At 38.2% G+C, this 16,729-nt stretch overlaps 1 protein-coding gene across 1 annotated transcript in view; it reads left to right on the forward strand.

Annotated features, from left to right (window-relative positions):
- The window catches only part of Cdk5alpha (Cdk5 activator-like protein), a 572,471-nt gene that overhangs the window by 517,813 nt on the left and 37,929 nt on the right, over positions 1-16,729 (forward strand). The window lies entirely within an intron of this gene.

Raw genomic sequence — 16,729 nt, forward strand, 5'->3', positions numbered from 1 at the left:
TACCTGGAGCGATAATGCCAATTTTGTCAAGGCACTGGATGCTGCTGAAGTGGAAGCAACTTACGGAGCAGAGAAAGGTTGCCGACAATAGTCACACTCACCTGAAAAGTTTGGAGCGTTGTAAAAACGATTGTGCTACATTCCCACGAATGCCGTTACCCCGAATGTCACTTCTTCGAATACCATGACCATTAATGTGAAAAGAACGAACATCAATTAAGAGAAAACATAATCATTCGGGGAAGTGATAATCGGGGTAATGTAGCACCACTGTAAAAACGTTTTCAAACAGCTTTAGACAATTCTGTCGATTGGTGTGGATAGATCAACAAGTAGCAAATAAATGTAAACAAACAAACAAACACGTAATATGTGTGCGAAAATCTGATAAAATGCTATTACACTGCAAATAAAATTGACGTAATATTCACCTGAAAAGGTACGTAGATATTTTCCGTCTTACTTTTCAGGTGAATATTAAGTGTTTTGGGAATGAAATCCCGTTCAAATTATGCATATAAACATCAAGTGATTTTCACGTAAGTTTTACCGGATCAAATCAAATTGGCATTGGTTTTACAGTTATTTTTTTTTTTTTTATTAATTACTTTATTTGTACAGGCTCAATCGAATAAACTTTACAGAGCCGAATTATCATTTTCGTTATACATTATTGATGTCTTATATTATATATAAGTTAAAGGAGCTGGACCGGATACTCGCGGTTGTCTCGAGGTTAGTGGAGATTTACAATTTTTTTTTTGGATGGGAAAAGGGAGAGGGAGGTTTGAAATGTGGTTTTCGATACAAATATTTAATTAATCCTAAAAATGAACTAATTTCTATTCATCTTGAAAACAAACATTAAAAAAAAAACTACACGCACAATACACAAACTAAACACAAGGTTAATCAAACTTACAATCTAAGGTTAGTATTCTTAAAGTAAACATATATGAGTTTCATAAACTCCAGATCACGTCTAGCCAAAATATCCCGAACTGGAACATTAGGTTGTCTACCTCGAGCCCGAAGGGAATCGCACAGCTCAGATCTGACTCCACGATGCTCAGCACAAGACCAAAGGATGTGATCGGCGTCTTGGTAACCTTGTCCACATTCACAGAGATTGCTGTCTCCCAGCCCAACACGAAACAAGTGAGCGTTTAACGAATAGTGATTGGACATGAGGCGAGACATCAGACGAATGAAGTCTCGACCCACATCCAACCCCTTGAACCAAGGACTCTTCGACACCTTAGGGATGATCGAATATAGCCATCGTCCCAAACTCCCTTCACTCCACTTATTCTGCCAGCTGACGAGTGACTGTTGACGATAAATGAAGAAAAATTCGTTGTAGGCGATTTGTCGATCGTAAATATCGCCTTCCATAGCGCCCACCTTAGCAAGTGAGTCCGCCATCTCATTGCCCGGAATCGAGCAATGAGATGGGACCCATGCAAAGGTGATGACAAAAGATCTTAAAGATAAAGCACTTAAAAGCTCTCGTATTTTCATGAGAAAATACGAGGAGTGCTTTACCGGCCTCATGGATCGAATAGCCTCGACAGAACTGAGACTATCCGTAAAAATAAAATAGTGATCTGGTGCAAGTGAGGCGATCGTTTCTAGCGTATAGTGTATTGCCGCCAGTTCAGCAACATATACGGAACAAGGAGCTTGAAGCATTCGAGAGGCGCTATGAAATTCGTTAAAAATACCAAAACCAGCGGACGACTCTATTAGAGATCCATCTGTGAAGAACGATCTTGCGGAATCAACTTGGCCAAACTTTGCAGCGTAAATTGACGGAACAATCATGGAACGATGATGTTCTGGGATCCCACTAATCTCCCGCGTCATAGATAAATCAAAACTAACTGAATTGCCGAAGTCAGAGAAGCATACACGATGAGGATTATGCTGTGAAGGGCTGACATCCTGTGTTATGTACACGTAGTACAATGTCATAAAACGAGTTTGGGGGTTTAGCTCAAGAAGCTTCTCAAAGTTTGCAATCACCAGTGGGTTCATAATTTCACAACGGGTGAGGAGTTTTTACAGTTATGTTTAAGTGAATTCATGGTAAATTTCGATTTATTTTTTCATGAAGTCTATGAAGCCAATTATTTTGGTAACGGGGCTTATTACGGATGTCATTTCACGGTGAAAACTTGTTACTTGTCGTCACGGTGAAGTGATTCCCATTTGATTGGTACGGTAATCACGGCTCTTATTTTGAGTATCACTTGCTTATCACCGTGTAGAGACACCCGTAATAAGGCCCAACACATTTATTTTCAAAGTGTTTTATTAGAATAAAATTTGTCTTTAATTGATGCACCACCTATTTCATGATTTCGCTGCCTTTTTTTTCCTCATCCTGGGGTAGAACTGCTTCTCAATGTGATCTTTAAAACTTTTTTGAACTGCCCTCAATGTGATCTTTAAAAGTTAATTTTTGGTCAAGTATTAATCCAAGATATTTCACTTGGTCTGACCAGGAAATTGGAACTCCGTTCATAGTGACTATGTGACTACTACTAGGTTTTAAAAACGAAGCTCTAGGCTTATGTGGAAATATTATAAGTTGAGTTTTGGAAGCGTTGGGAGAAATCTTCCATTTTTGTAAATAAGAAGAGAAAATATCTAAACTTTTCTGCAGTCTGCTGCAAATAAAGGGTGATACGGTCAAAATTTGGTCAATATCAACTTGACGTATTTCTTTCAATTTTGCATTTAAAAAACCTGAACACCCCTCATTTTGAAGGTGTGTGTGTGTAGAATGTTGCTCCTATTTTGATTTTGGAATTCACTCTTCAGTTGTCAAAATGCCGTCCAAGCAAGAAGAGCAGCGTATCAAAATTTTGCTCGCGCATCGCGAAAATCCGAGCTACTCGCACGCAAAGTTGGCAAAATCGCTAAAAGTTGCCAAATCAACCGTTACAAATGTAATTAAAGTGTTTTGGGAACGTTTGTCGACAGCCAGGAAGTCTGAATCGGGGGGAAATCGAAAACCGGAAGCCGCTGAGACGACAAAGAGAGTTGCCGGTAGTTTCAAGCGAAACCCTAACCTCTCTCTCCGAGATGCCGCAAATAAGCTGGGTGTATCGTCTACAACCGTGCATCGAGCCAAAAAACGAGCCGGACTATCGACTTACAAGAAGGTAGTGACTCCAAATCGCGATGATAAACAAAATACGACGGCCAAAGCACGATCCCGGAGGCTTTACACGACGATGCTGACGAAGTTTGACTGCGTGGTAATGGACGACGAAACCTACGTCAAAGCCGACTACAAGCAGCTTCCGGGACAGGAGTTTTATACGGCAAAAGGAAGGGGAAAGGTAGCAGATGTTTTCAAGCACATGAAACTGTCAAAGTTCGCAAAGAAATATCTGGTTTGGCAAGCCATCTGTACCTGTGGCTTGAAAAGCAGCATTTTCATAGCTTCCGGGACTGTCAACCAAGAAATTTACGTGAAAGAGTGTTTGAATAAACGTCTGCTGCCTTTCCTGAAGAAACACGGTTGTTCCGTACTGTTTTGGCCGGATTTGGCATCTTGCCATTACGGTAAAAAGGCCATGGAGTGGTACGCCGCCAACAACGTGCAGGTGGTTCCCAAGGACAAGAACCCTCCCAACACGCCAGAGCTCCGCCCAATTGAGAAATACTGGCCTATTGTCAAGCGGAACCTAAAGAAGACCAAAAAACTGCTAAGGGCGAGCAGCAGTTCAAGGCAAACTGGCTTTCTGCGGCGAAGAAGGTGGACAAGGTGGCTGTACAAAATCTGATGGCAGGGGTCAAGCGTAAGGCCCGGCAATTCGGATTTGGAAAAGCGGAAGCCTAACTGAATATTTTTCCTGAATTTTATACTAATTGAACTTGAAAAAGAAATTTAATTTGATTTTTTAAATAAACGATTTCACCGATTTACACGCGTTTTCCCTTGACCAAATTTTGACCGTATCACCCTTTAACATACTTCTTCCTTAAGCGGAAATGCCTGTGTCATCAGCGAACAAAGATTTGTGGCAACCCTGAGGCAAATCAGGGTTGCCAGAAGTGAAAATGTCATACAATATAGGCCCAAGAATGCTACCCTGAGGAACTCCTGCTATAAAAGGTAGTCGATTAGATTTGGAATTTTGGTAATTTACCTGCAGAGTTCTGTCAGTTAAATAATTTTGAACTAATTTCATAATATAAAGGGGAAAATTAAACTTTTTCAATTTAGCAATCAAACCTTCATGCCAAACACTGTCGAATGCTTTTTCTATGTCTAGAAGAGCAACTCCAGTTGAGTGGCCTTCAGATTTGTTTGAACGAATTAAATTGGTAACTCTCAAGAGTTGATGAGTAGTTGAATGCCCATGGCGAAATCCAAACTGCTCATCTGCAAAAATTGAGTTCGTATTGAAGAAAGCAAACTTATTGGGCGGTAGCTAGAAGCTTCAGCTGGATTTTTATCCGGCTTCAAAATTGGAACAACTTTTGCATTTTTCCATTTATCAGGAAAGTATGCCAAATGGAAACATCTGTTAAATAATTTTACCAAGAAAGACAAGGTACTCTCTGGGAGTTTTTTGATGAGGATATAGAAAATTCCATCATCACCTGGAGCTTTCATATTTTGAAACTTTTTAGTTATAGACCTTACTTCGTCCAAATCAGTCCCCCAGGAATCATCAAAAATATTTTCCCGAGAGAAAATATTCAGAAAATCCCGAGCAACCTGATTCTCAATAGGACTAGTAAGACCCAAACTGAAATTATGGGAACTCTCGAATTGCTTAGCAAGTTTCTGAGCTTTTTCAAAATTTGTGATCAAAATTTTACCACCTTCTTTGAGCGCTGGAATTGGCTTTTGAGGTTTTTCAAAAATTTTGTGAGTTTCCAAAAGGGTATGGTACTCGGGTTTAATTGCGAAACATTATTTTCAAAAGTTTTGTTCCTCAGGGCAGAGAATCGCTTTTTAATTTGTTTTTGCAAATCCCGCCAGATAACTTTCATGGCAGGATCGCGTGTTCTTTGATATTGTCTCCTACGGACATTTTTAAGACGGATCAAGAGCTGAAGATCGTCGTCTATTATAATTGCATCGAATTGTTTATTTATTTATTTATTATGCTCGAGTTGTTTATTTATTTATTTATTATGCTCATCCTTCTCGGTCATTCTGGCAACTGAAACAAGCTGGGACGAAAGCGTGAAAAGTGAAGAAATCTTTGGAAATGCCTTTAATGTATTCAGAGACGACAGAAATTTTCATGCAACACAGAAGAAGTCAGGTGGTGGAGTTCTTATAGCTCTTTCGGCCAATTTTAACTCAGAAATTATCTTTACACCAAAATTTACAGAATTTGAGCATATTTGGGTGAAATCACACATATCCGGTGAAACGCACGTGTTCGCCTCAGTGTATTTTCCACCAGACCATGCTCATAAAAGCACTTATGAAGCCTTCTTCCAAAGTGCTGAACAAATTCTATCTGACCTTCCTCCTGAGGTTAAAGTTCACATCTATGGAGACTTTAATCAACGCCATACTGACTTCATTCTGGACTCTGAAAATGAATGTATCTTACTCCCAGTCGTTGGGGATAATGAAACATTGCAGTTCATTTTTGACAAAACTGCTAATTTAGGACTGAACCAAATTAACCACATCAAAAACCAACAAAATTGCTATTTGGACTTTTTACTAACGAATATTTATGAAGATTTCTGTGTGACCGAATCACTAAATCCACTGTGGAAAAATGAAGCGTTTCACACAGCAATTGAATATTCTTTATTTGTGCATGAAAACCAAAGCCCCAACGACTGCGAATACGAAGAAGTCTTTGAATACAAATTAGCAGACTACGAAAAAATAAAATTTAAATTAAACAGTGTCAATAGGCAATTAATTTTAAGGAATGTAGGAAATGTCGAAATTGGTATAGACGTGTTCTACAAAATTTTAACAGAAATAATTTCGGAAGAAATTCCTTTGAAGAAAAAAAGACGCAACAGAAACACACAAAATCCAGTCTGGTATAACAGACAAATAAAAAACTTGAAAAATCGGAAGCAAAAAGCACATAAAATTTATAAAAAACACAATAGTAGTAATAATTTATTAATTTATTTGGATATATGCGATCAACTGAATTTAGCTATCAGTACTGCATTTGAAGAATATAATGCAAAAACAGAACATGAAATAAAGTCCTGTCCAAAGAACTTCTTTAATTACGTAAAAACCAAATTAAAATCTGACAATTTTCCTTCAATAATGCAACTCGACGAAAATGTCGGTGATAGCTCGGAAAAACTGCAATCTATTTGCAAATTTTTTTCAAGAAATCTATACGACATTTTCTGAAGAAGATCGCGACCGCGATTATTTTGCATTTTTTCCAGAATTTTCAAGGGACATTGGCCTCAATCAACTTCAAGTGCAGGATATTTTGCAGGCTTTAAAAAATTTAGACGCCTCAAAAGGTCCTGGACCTGACGGAATTCCTCCAGTATTTATTAAATGTCTAGCAATGGAACTCACTGCTCCATTGTTCTGGATTTTTAATATGTCCCTGGAATCTGGAACCTTCCCAAAAACTTGGAAAAGCTCATTCCTAGTGCCTGTCTTTAAATCTGGCCGAAAATCTGACGTACGTAATTATCGTGGTATAGCCATTATCTTTTGCATTCCTAAACTTTTCGAGGCAATTGTCAACGAAAAATTATTTCTCAAAATCAAAAATAGAATTACTGACATGCAACACGGCTTTTTCAGGGGTCGCTCGACCTCGACAAATTTACTTGAATTTATAGACTATTCATTGAATGCAATGGATAATGGAAACCACGTAGAAGCTCTCTATACCAACTTTAGCAAGGCATTTGACCGCATAGACATACCAATGCTACTTTTTAAATTGCAAAAAATTGGAATTGAGTCAGGGCTCCTAAAATGGCTTGAATCATATTTAACTAACCGCCAACAAATAATTAAATTCAACGGAAAGAAATCGAGTCCAATTCAAGTCACTTCAGGCGTCCCCCAAGGCTCTCATTTGGGACCTCTTCTTTTTATTCTATACGTAAACGACATTTCTTTCATTCTCAAAAAACTTAAATTGCTTATTTATGCCGACGACATGATGCTCTTTTTGGAAATAAGAAATGAAGAAGACATCAATATATTCCGGAATGAAATACACATATTCTACATATGGTGCAAAAAAAGTCTACTAGAATTGAATGTAAAAAAATGTAACTTAATATCATTTAGCAGGAAAAGAACAACTTCAAATATTTCAATTGCACTAGGAGATCAAAATGTAGAAAAATGTGAAAGAGGTAGGGATTTAGGAATTATCTTAGACTCTAAACTAACTTTCATAGACCATTACAACACAATTATTCACAGGGCAAATAACATGCTAGGCTTTATCAAGCGCTTTTGCTATAACTTTCAGGACCCATACACAATTAAAACACTATCACCCCTATTCAGTATTTCGTTTCGAACGAAATTCTCATACAAAAAAATATTTTTTTGTATGAGAATTTCGTTCGAAACGAAATACAGAATAGGGGTGTATATATTGCCTATGTGAGGTCATTACTGGAATATTGCAGCATTGTATGGTCTCCTTTTTCAATCACGCACGAAGAAAGATTAGAATCCGTACAAAAACAATTTTTGTTATACGCTCTTCGTAAATTAGGTTGGACATCATTTCCTCTTCCATCATATGAAGCAGCGTGCTTATAAACATACAAACATGAAAAGAGCGTCGTGAATATGCAATGGTTTCATTTGTAAACGATATCGTTTCGCAGCGCATTGACTTCACAGAACTTTTATCAAAATTAAATTTCTATGCACCCAATCGGCAACTCCGAAATCGAAATTTATTTGCCATAAAACATCATCGCACAAATTATGCAAAATATGGGCCATTAAACCGCATGATGGCCTCTTACAATCAATACTGCGAAACCATTGACTTTACAATGTCTCGGCATAAACTAAAACAATATTTTTACTCCATAAGGCATTATAACTCACAAAAAAAAATAGGAAAGCTGACACTGCTTAATTTTTATTAAAGACAAAATTATACTTTTAACCTTTTGTCCAAAGTTGACGAAATAAATAAATCAATTTAAGAAAACAAAACTGTATTCGAATATGTACTAGTCTACGTTGGTTGACGAAATAAATAATTAAAGAACATTTGTTTTGCGGCTTTACTTCCCTTCTGAAAGAAGGCGTGATCAGAGATGTTATGCCTCAGAACATCCCGGCGGCGCCGACTGGGAGTGAACCGCTTACCACTACACCACCGGCGCCGCTGTTACCGAAAATGGTTAAAAATTGTTCATAATCCCTGCTAAACTTTAACTGAAATGGTTATGGAACTTGACATGAACGTTTGTGTGATAAAGTTTTAACCTTATGTATTATGGTTTTTTGGAAGTGAACGTTACAAATAATGGGTTGTCAAGAACCATTCCCGAGCAAAGTCGGTTAACAAAATGAAAGCAAATCGATATTAAAGTGTGCAGTTCCTATCATAATGAAAACTCATTTTGATTTCAAATGTTGCGACATAAGTCTGATATCATATTGTGCTTTCATTGTGCAGTCAAGACGTTTTAAATGAAAGCAACTTAACTTGAAGTTCTGCTGTTTACGTTTTGTTTAAAATTTAATTGAAATTCATCTGTCGTTGAACTAATGATTATCGTTTATCTGATTTGTTTAACACATTTTAGGTCATTCGTGACTTGCCCGCGGTGAGATTGGAGCCTAAGTCTTTCAGCTTGAACACAATAAATGGTAACCATTTACTCTAGGCCCGTATTCAGTTAAACATTATGAATGCAAAATCAGTAATCAAATTGATTTCATTGAAAGCAGGATTAGTTTTCCGTTTGCTTCAACAGTGTAAAATTTTGCTCTCATTTTTGCTGTGTTAACCGTAAAGTCAACCAAAATGAGATCAACTGGAGTATTCAAAATAAGTTACATCATAACAGCAAATTTAGATTTCAATTTGATCTTCAGCTTTGCTCGGGTTACCATTCAAAATTCTTGTTTTCTCCATACATTTTCGGAAAGAAAACTTTATTAGAACCTTTTTACTTATGGTTTGAGATTTTTAATGGTAATGGTTATGGTGTGTATGGTGTCAGTAAGGTCCATGGATGGTTTTGTAACATCGATCAACTTTATGTGGAATATATCGCGAAAAGGTTGCCTATAAATTAATGATTACCAATTCGCGATATATTCCACGTATATATTCCACAATACACAACCATCTATGGGCCTTACTGACTACTATCATTTTGAAGTTAATTTCTTAAAGTTTCATATTCACTATGGGTACTTTGCCCCCTGCTAAGCTACAAGTTCATAAATTATGGTCTAAAAAACTACAAAAACTTCAATAACTTTTTTTCTACAGAAGATACTGCAATGCGGTGTTCTGCAATATTTTGTATTTGGTTACTATCTACAACTTACTAGATTATAGCAAAGCCGAAAAAATGTAGACAAAAAAGTTATGATAAGAAAACCATTTTTAAGGGACCGTCGGCAAAAAACGTCACATATCTTGAAAAGTAAAAAAAGATATCAATTAAGCATCTTAGGCAAAGTTGTTTGTAAAGCAATTTTTCTACAACTTTGTCGAAGACACCACATTTTATATCTCACTTTTAGGGGGTTAACTTAAAACATCTAAAGATGCGCAGTAACATATTGAAACACTTCTCCGAAGACACCATATCTCTAAATTCCTTAGCTATTAATTAAGCGCACGAAAATGCCGATTTCAACCACTGTGCAATGGGTGATTTTGTATATTGCGTGGTCGATAAAATGTTGGAACCGAGCCCGCCGCCCTCCATATTTAAAATACTATAGCTCAATGGGCTAGGCTAAGCTATGTGAAAGTGAGGTCCGATTTGTTTTTGAAATGCGTGCTGTAAAAAAAAATTGTCGCCAGCTTCTAGTTTCTAGCGTCAATTATGACCTATAGTAATGAACGACGATTACAGTTAACGAACAGCTTAGATACTGACGATTCAATTAATTTGACATTAGAATCAGGTGATTCCCCGATCCATTATATGTAATACAATATGATAAAAATTACACTGCAGCCAACACAGGTGGTAATAGTTTGGTGTCATTCAAGTTGCGGAGATGCCTCGTGGACACTTGTTAATAGTATTGGGGATTGTATCGTTGGTAACTTTACTATTTTCATGGATTTTTAAGTTGAAGTATCGGGCCTTATCATTGCCTTTTTCCGTAGGTCGCTTGCGGAGTATCCCAACACATCAACACAAATGGAATTACGTCACTTAATCCTGCTAATAAAGATCTTATTGCCATTCCTGTACCACAACCAACCACAGCTCAGCCAACCACAACTGGACCCCCTAACAAGATGGTAATATTCATTAGCAATTTTTCCAACATTTTCATCCACATACATGAAAATCTTCTCATAGGGCGGTGGTTCGAAGAATTCGTCTGTTCCGATCGTTCCGATAATTCAAGATCAAACAGCCCAAACATTCACAAAACTTGAATCAGCCATCTCCAATGAAAGTGAATTGCTTGCCAGCGTTTACGAAGATTTCAAGGCAACAATGACGGATGCCTTGAAGAACCTATCGAAGATCGAGCAAAGCAAACTAGATGTTCGTCCGATTTCAACCGAAATGAACACTCTGTCCACGGTTGTTGGCACCGCCTTTGATGCAGCCGATAAGCGAATGAAAGCATCGTTGCTGACAGAGGGACGTTCTCTGAATAATTCTATAGCGTCCTTCGTTAAGACCGAACAGGGTTACATAGGAAAGATGAAATATTCACCAGATGCGCGAACAATTGCGAAACAACTTCAACACGTGGAAAACATTCTCTACCGAGATCTTGCCACGTGTCTGGGCACCTTCAACGGTTCGGTTGTGTCAGAAATTTTCACCGTGAGCAATATTTTCGATACCTATTTCATGGATATTGACACTTTTCTTAATGGAGTTGCTGGTTGTGCGTCTGTGAACTGTGCAGCCCTTTCTAAGACACTTGTGGCGAAGTTAGTTAGCTGGCGAACTTCGACAAATGTCGCGTTCAATAAGATACCATCTCTTGGAGAGTTGAATGCTTGCATTACAAGTCAGACCAATACGGTGAGAAACGATTTGGTAAAGCTAGGAAACACAGTACCACCGCCAGTTGGTAGTAAAGCAGTCATAACCAACCAGACTGCAATGTTAGAAGCCAATGCCAACAACTTGTTCAGCAATTTCACCAATAGGGTCCAGAAGCTGGTAAACGGAGTAGTTGATAAAATCAATCTCCTTCAGACCTTTGTCGGTAGAAATGTTCGGGATGATCCTAAATCCATACTCAATTCCAACTTCAAGGTAGTCACCACAGGTGACGATGTAACGATTCAAACGATGAAGACCGTACTCCCTCGGATAACAACCGTTTCTCAACGTTTGATCGTTCCACTTAATAGTAAAGAAACTGCAATCCAACGCAAGATCGAAACAACTCTCGCCAAAGACCTTTCGCCTTCCTTTGAGTGTGATACAGCCATCCGGACCATTTCCACGATTAAACATACCTTCAACAACTCAGTGATTGCTTGCTTCAACGGTACGCAAGACTCGATGGATGTGATTCTCACGACCACGATCGGGATTATCAATGGGACGCTGATAACGATCACCAATCAAATCGCGTCGGCCGACAATTTCGATTGCGGACGGAACTGTACGACCACCGTCATGCAGGAATTTGCTCAGCAGCTTAGAACCAAACTCGAAGTGGGCGCAACATTGCCGGTGGAGCTGAAGAAGAATGTTACCGAACAGACCAACAGGGCTTATACGGCATTTGTAAGTTGCATGGAAGGCAGTGTTCAGAAGGCTCTCGGCGACTTAAACGAACAGACCAATACGGATATAATGGGCTGTCTTGCGTCGACGTAGGTGCATGTTGTTGTATGGGAACACATTGAATGGGTTGAATAAACGGAACTTGAATTAGATGTTAGCGTCTTTATCACTTCCTGTATCTATTTGATGGTCCTGTAATGTTGTTGATACATCTTATTGTTCTTTCTTCTTACGTCCGAGTCATTATATTTTACTGCGTTTTTGAATTGATGAAATAGGGGAAATGAATGTAATGCTGTAATTTGGGCCCATACATAAATTCAGCAATCGACTAAATTTTCAATAGAGACCAAAAATATCGATAAGTACCGTCCCAATGACGCGTCCATCTAGATAAAATTTATAAATAACAGATTTTTAGCGATGGGTCCAATCTTGGACCCATATACCAACATTAGAGCCATTTCCCCTAGACGGTTAAAATTTATTTTCTATAGTGAAATGGGGTTAACAGAACAAGGTCTATACAAGTTCGGACTAAATGTTAACAACTTTTTTATTTTCCACAGATTTTTAAACTTTTACCGAACAGTTCCGCAACTCAAAATCCCACTAAACCATTACTGACTGGATTAGTGTGTGGATCTTGTGATTAGGTATAAGCCGAGCACCTTTTCAACATGTCTGCAGGATTTTTGGTAGCTCATGATTTCCTCAAACCTGTCCAGTTTTTTGAACACTGGATACTCTTCAATCCCCGAACGCATCGTGGGAGGCACTATGGAAACCCGTGATTTTTTTGACACAGTCCTGCCTATCGCTACCTGCGCTTTTCACAGTCATCTAATTAATCAAGTTTATACAACTAATTGTAATAGTTGTAGCTAAATTATAGCATTAAGCAAAAGGCTAGGATGAGAATAACTAAAAGTTCACTTAGTAATTCCCATATAAAGTTCAAACGATCAGTGCAGTATGAGATTGGAACCAAAGGAGCTCAAATTTTGGAAAATTATCAGTAGCAGTTTTAAGATAATTTATCGCATATTCGCAGTTTTGGGACGACCTTCTTCTTCTTCTTCTTATTCTTCTTCTTCTTCTTCTTTATTATTGTTCTTCTTCTTCGCATTTCAAGCTTATTGCATATCGCATATTAGCTTATTGCGTGCTCTCAACTTAGTGTTCTAGATGCACTTCCACAGTTATTAATTGAGAGCTTTCGATGCCTGTACTATTTCTGCATTAGTATAATTGTGTGGCAAGTACAATCATACTCTATTGCCCAGGGAAGTCGAGAAATTTTCCAACCCGAAAAATTCCTAGACCGGACCGGGAATCGAACCCAGCAACTGTAGCTGCGCCTTTATCGACTGAGCTAAGGGAGGCCCCAGGGACGACCTTCTACCAGAGATTATAATAAAATTAAGCAGAGCATAAATAAGACCATATTTTCTCGAGGTTCTAGATGATAATATGGTGATATGGACCTACCACAAGACAACTTTCAGTAGACTGTGGACTATCCTTGCCGTTCGACTTGATCAAGTTTTATAACCCCCCATCACATCGAGATATCACTTTAACCAATTTTGTAGTTCTTTGTGCATTGATGCTTTGATGTACACTTAGTCCGAATTTGATATTTAATAAAGCAGGTTTACTAACATCAAGATATGTTTCTCTGATTTGAAATACTTGTCCATAATCGTCAAAAAGAGAAATACTATTCCAATATGTTAATAGATCAAATCAACATACTTTTATCAATTATTCTTAATGGAAAAACTACAAGGGACAGTCCTATGGGGTTGTGCGCAATGGTGACGTAAGACTACGTGTTCTTATATAATAAATGTTATTTGTTAACTGCAGCAGGAACTTGTGTTTTGTGTAGGAATATGAATTTGAGCGGGGTTCTCTCTGTTTATACTCTTTAGTATAACTATGATTGCCCTGAAAAGAACCTTTTGGTATGAATTTTAGTTGGGACATTTTCAGAAACTTAACTCTGTTGGAAAATGTTGGTGGCACCTGAACATGGCTTCAAATTCTTCGGAGGCAACTAGTGTTGGTGGATCGTGCGTGGACTTTTCGTTCGCAACGTTCGCCTTGACAGTAATAAGTATAACTCTTACACTTTAAACCATCGCCCAATTTTGTCACTTTTCAGTGCATTTATCATCGTTGCCAATCTGCACCGTATTGGAGTGTGAGTCAGGGTCACAAAAAAATGAAAACCTTTTTTATACCTACTCGAATGCTAAATTCTTCTTGCAAGTTGTTGCATTCTTGTTCTTTCATGTTCGATTCATCGTAGCTGCACCGTAACTAAGCACAATGGCTCGAACCAAGTAGACCGCTCGTAAGTCCACCGGAGGAAAGGCTCCTCCTGAAATCGCCCAGGACTTTCAAGACCGATCTGCGCTTCCAGAGCTCGGCCGTTGCAGGAATCCAGCAAGGCCATCTGGTCGGTCTGTTCGAAGATACCAACCTGTGCGCCATCCACGTCAAGCGTGTCACAATTATGCCAAAGGACATTCAGCTGCCTCGTCGTATTCGTTGTGAACGCTCTTAATTTCTCCGTTGAAATCTAACAAAACTAGCCCTTTTCAGAGCCATTAAAAGATTCCACAAGAGAGTTGGGAAGAAAATTTCTGCTGCTTTCACTGATCGCATCACAGTGAATCCTGATCTTAAAATTGCAACCAGCAAGTGCCCTAGAACCAAAAGCGGTGCGATGCTAGTTTTCATTGCTGTGACGACGACTGTAAGGGGCTTATAGTAGGTTCAGACTACAGAGTTATAACATGTTATAGCGATATCTTGATGGTGGTTTCTGTGTTGCAATTATTTGACAACCGTTATAACATGTTATAACTATCCAGTCTGTACAGCGTTTTAGAAGCAGAAGGATGAAAGCCAATTGACAAATCCAAGTTTCAATCGGCCACCGTGGCGCTGCAATCGCAGCGGTGATAAGTCCGAAATAATGTATCAAACTGAATACATTTTTGAAATTTCAACCAAAAAACTATTATTTTGTATTTATTCTAGCGAGTTTCTGTGGGAGTCAAAACATGATCTGAGCAAAAAAGTAGTACTCGTAATAATGGTATATAATTCTGAATTTTATCGTGCTTTGTTTCGAAAATATCTTCCAAATAAACAAACATCATCCAGATCACCCGATTCGTCCACCGACTAAATCTATTGCCACTTAAAAATTAATTTCGGTCGGTGTATTAATCAGCAGATTAAATCGTTTTTCGTCTGGTGCTACACCGAGCAATCGGCCTATTTAATAGTTTTTCGTCGATGGATTTAGTCGGCCAACTTTGTCTGCTGTTTAATCGGCAGATGATTTTAAACCTTAACATGTTTTTTGTAATTTAACTGTCTTGAAGTAGCTTTTTATTTAGGAACAATGCATTACAAAATAATTTTATGCATTTTGTACAAGGATGCTGACAAAAAATTAGCATGAAATTACATTGAAATTAAACAATTTTGCAAACAATCAATGAAATTGTCAAGGGCTGTCACAGACTTATCACCGTCGGTTAGTGCTTATTCCTGCCACCAGGCGCGCAGGAGTTTAAGTTGGATTTCTCAATTCTCTATCGATTTCCTCTTTTGTGATCACCATGGCTTAACTTACCTATTTCTGCTATTCTCTTCTATCATCCACAACAACAATGGTATCAATGAATGTTGGCCGTCGAGTTAACATTATCCGACCTTCTTAGGCTCTGAACCATTTGGTGGATTTTTTAACTTTTGGTTAAAATTTGACAGATGGAAAGTTATCGATTAACCCTGCTATCCGAGCGTGGTTATTTCTCACAGACAAGAAGTTTAATATGGACCAACAGGTCTGGCCATAAAAAGGGAGACAAAAAGTTAAATTTTGACAACCGTGGCTGAGTTCTGCTCGAAAACCGATCGATCGGTAACACAGGGATTTACGAACATAAGAAATAACTTACGAAATGTCACTTTTAACCATGAGTTAAAATTAACTCGGCAAATGGTTCACAGCCTTAGTTGCTCCTCCGTGAATGATCAAAACTAATCAACTTGCACAGTGCGGTTGTTACTAGAGACCGAGAATTCCTCAACATCTCTACGGCTGTCTCGGGAAGGATAGTTGTGTTAGTGAGGTAGGTTATTTTTAGATCAGGGGATTCATGTGGTAAGTGATGCGATCGGTTAAAGCAGAATTTGTTTTTATTTAAATCTAGTGGGGATAGGATAAGGCAAAGTGAAAAATTGCAAGAATGGGGACGGGCCTGGGATTGAACCCCGACCTTCTGCTCAGTTAGCAGAAACGGTAACCCCTGAGCTACCGAGCCTCGTCGTAATGCTACATCGACATGTTTCGTCTAGGAATGATTCTCTGATGACTGTGTTGGGAAAGCAGCATAAGCATGTACGTAATTGGTCGATTTAATAGTTAATTGGACGTTTTTGGACAATGCTGGACATTTACCACTTTTTCAATAGTTTCTTGTTGAAAATCTACAGTCGGAAGCATTGCTATCGATGCGTAGAAATATTGCTGATCGATTGGTGATAAAGTTTTTGAAATTGAATTTTGTTTCATGTTCCATTTTCGGTTTTCACAAAGTGTAACCACATATAGAAATCACAGACGTAGTCCTATGTAAAAAATAACAGTTAAATTCCAAGTTGTGGTTTAAAATATAATGGTAAATTTTCGTGTTCTTCGTTGAGATATATTGTTTTATCCGATTTTGCCAAAGAAACTACAGGATATACGCTAAATAAAATAAAAGAAAGTCCT

This window comes from Ochlerotatus camptorhynchus, unplaced genomic scaffold, assembly GCF_037179485.1.
Source record: "Ochlerotatus camptorhynchus isolate MF236.1 unplaced genomic scaffold, CSIRO-AGI_Acam_v1.1 ptg000316l, whole genome shotgun sequence".
NCBI lineage: Eukaryota > Metazoa > Arthropoda > Insecta > Diptera > Culicidae > Ochlerotatus > Ochlerotatus camptorhynchus.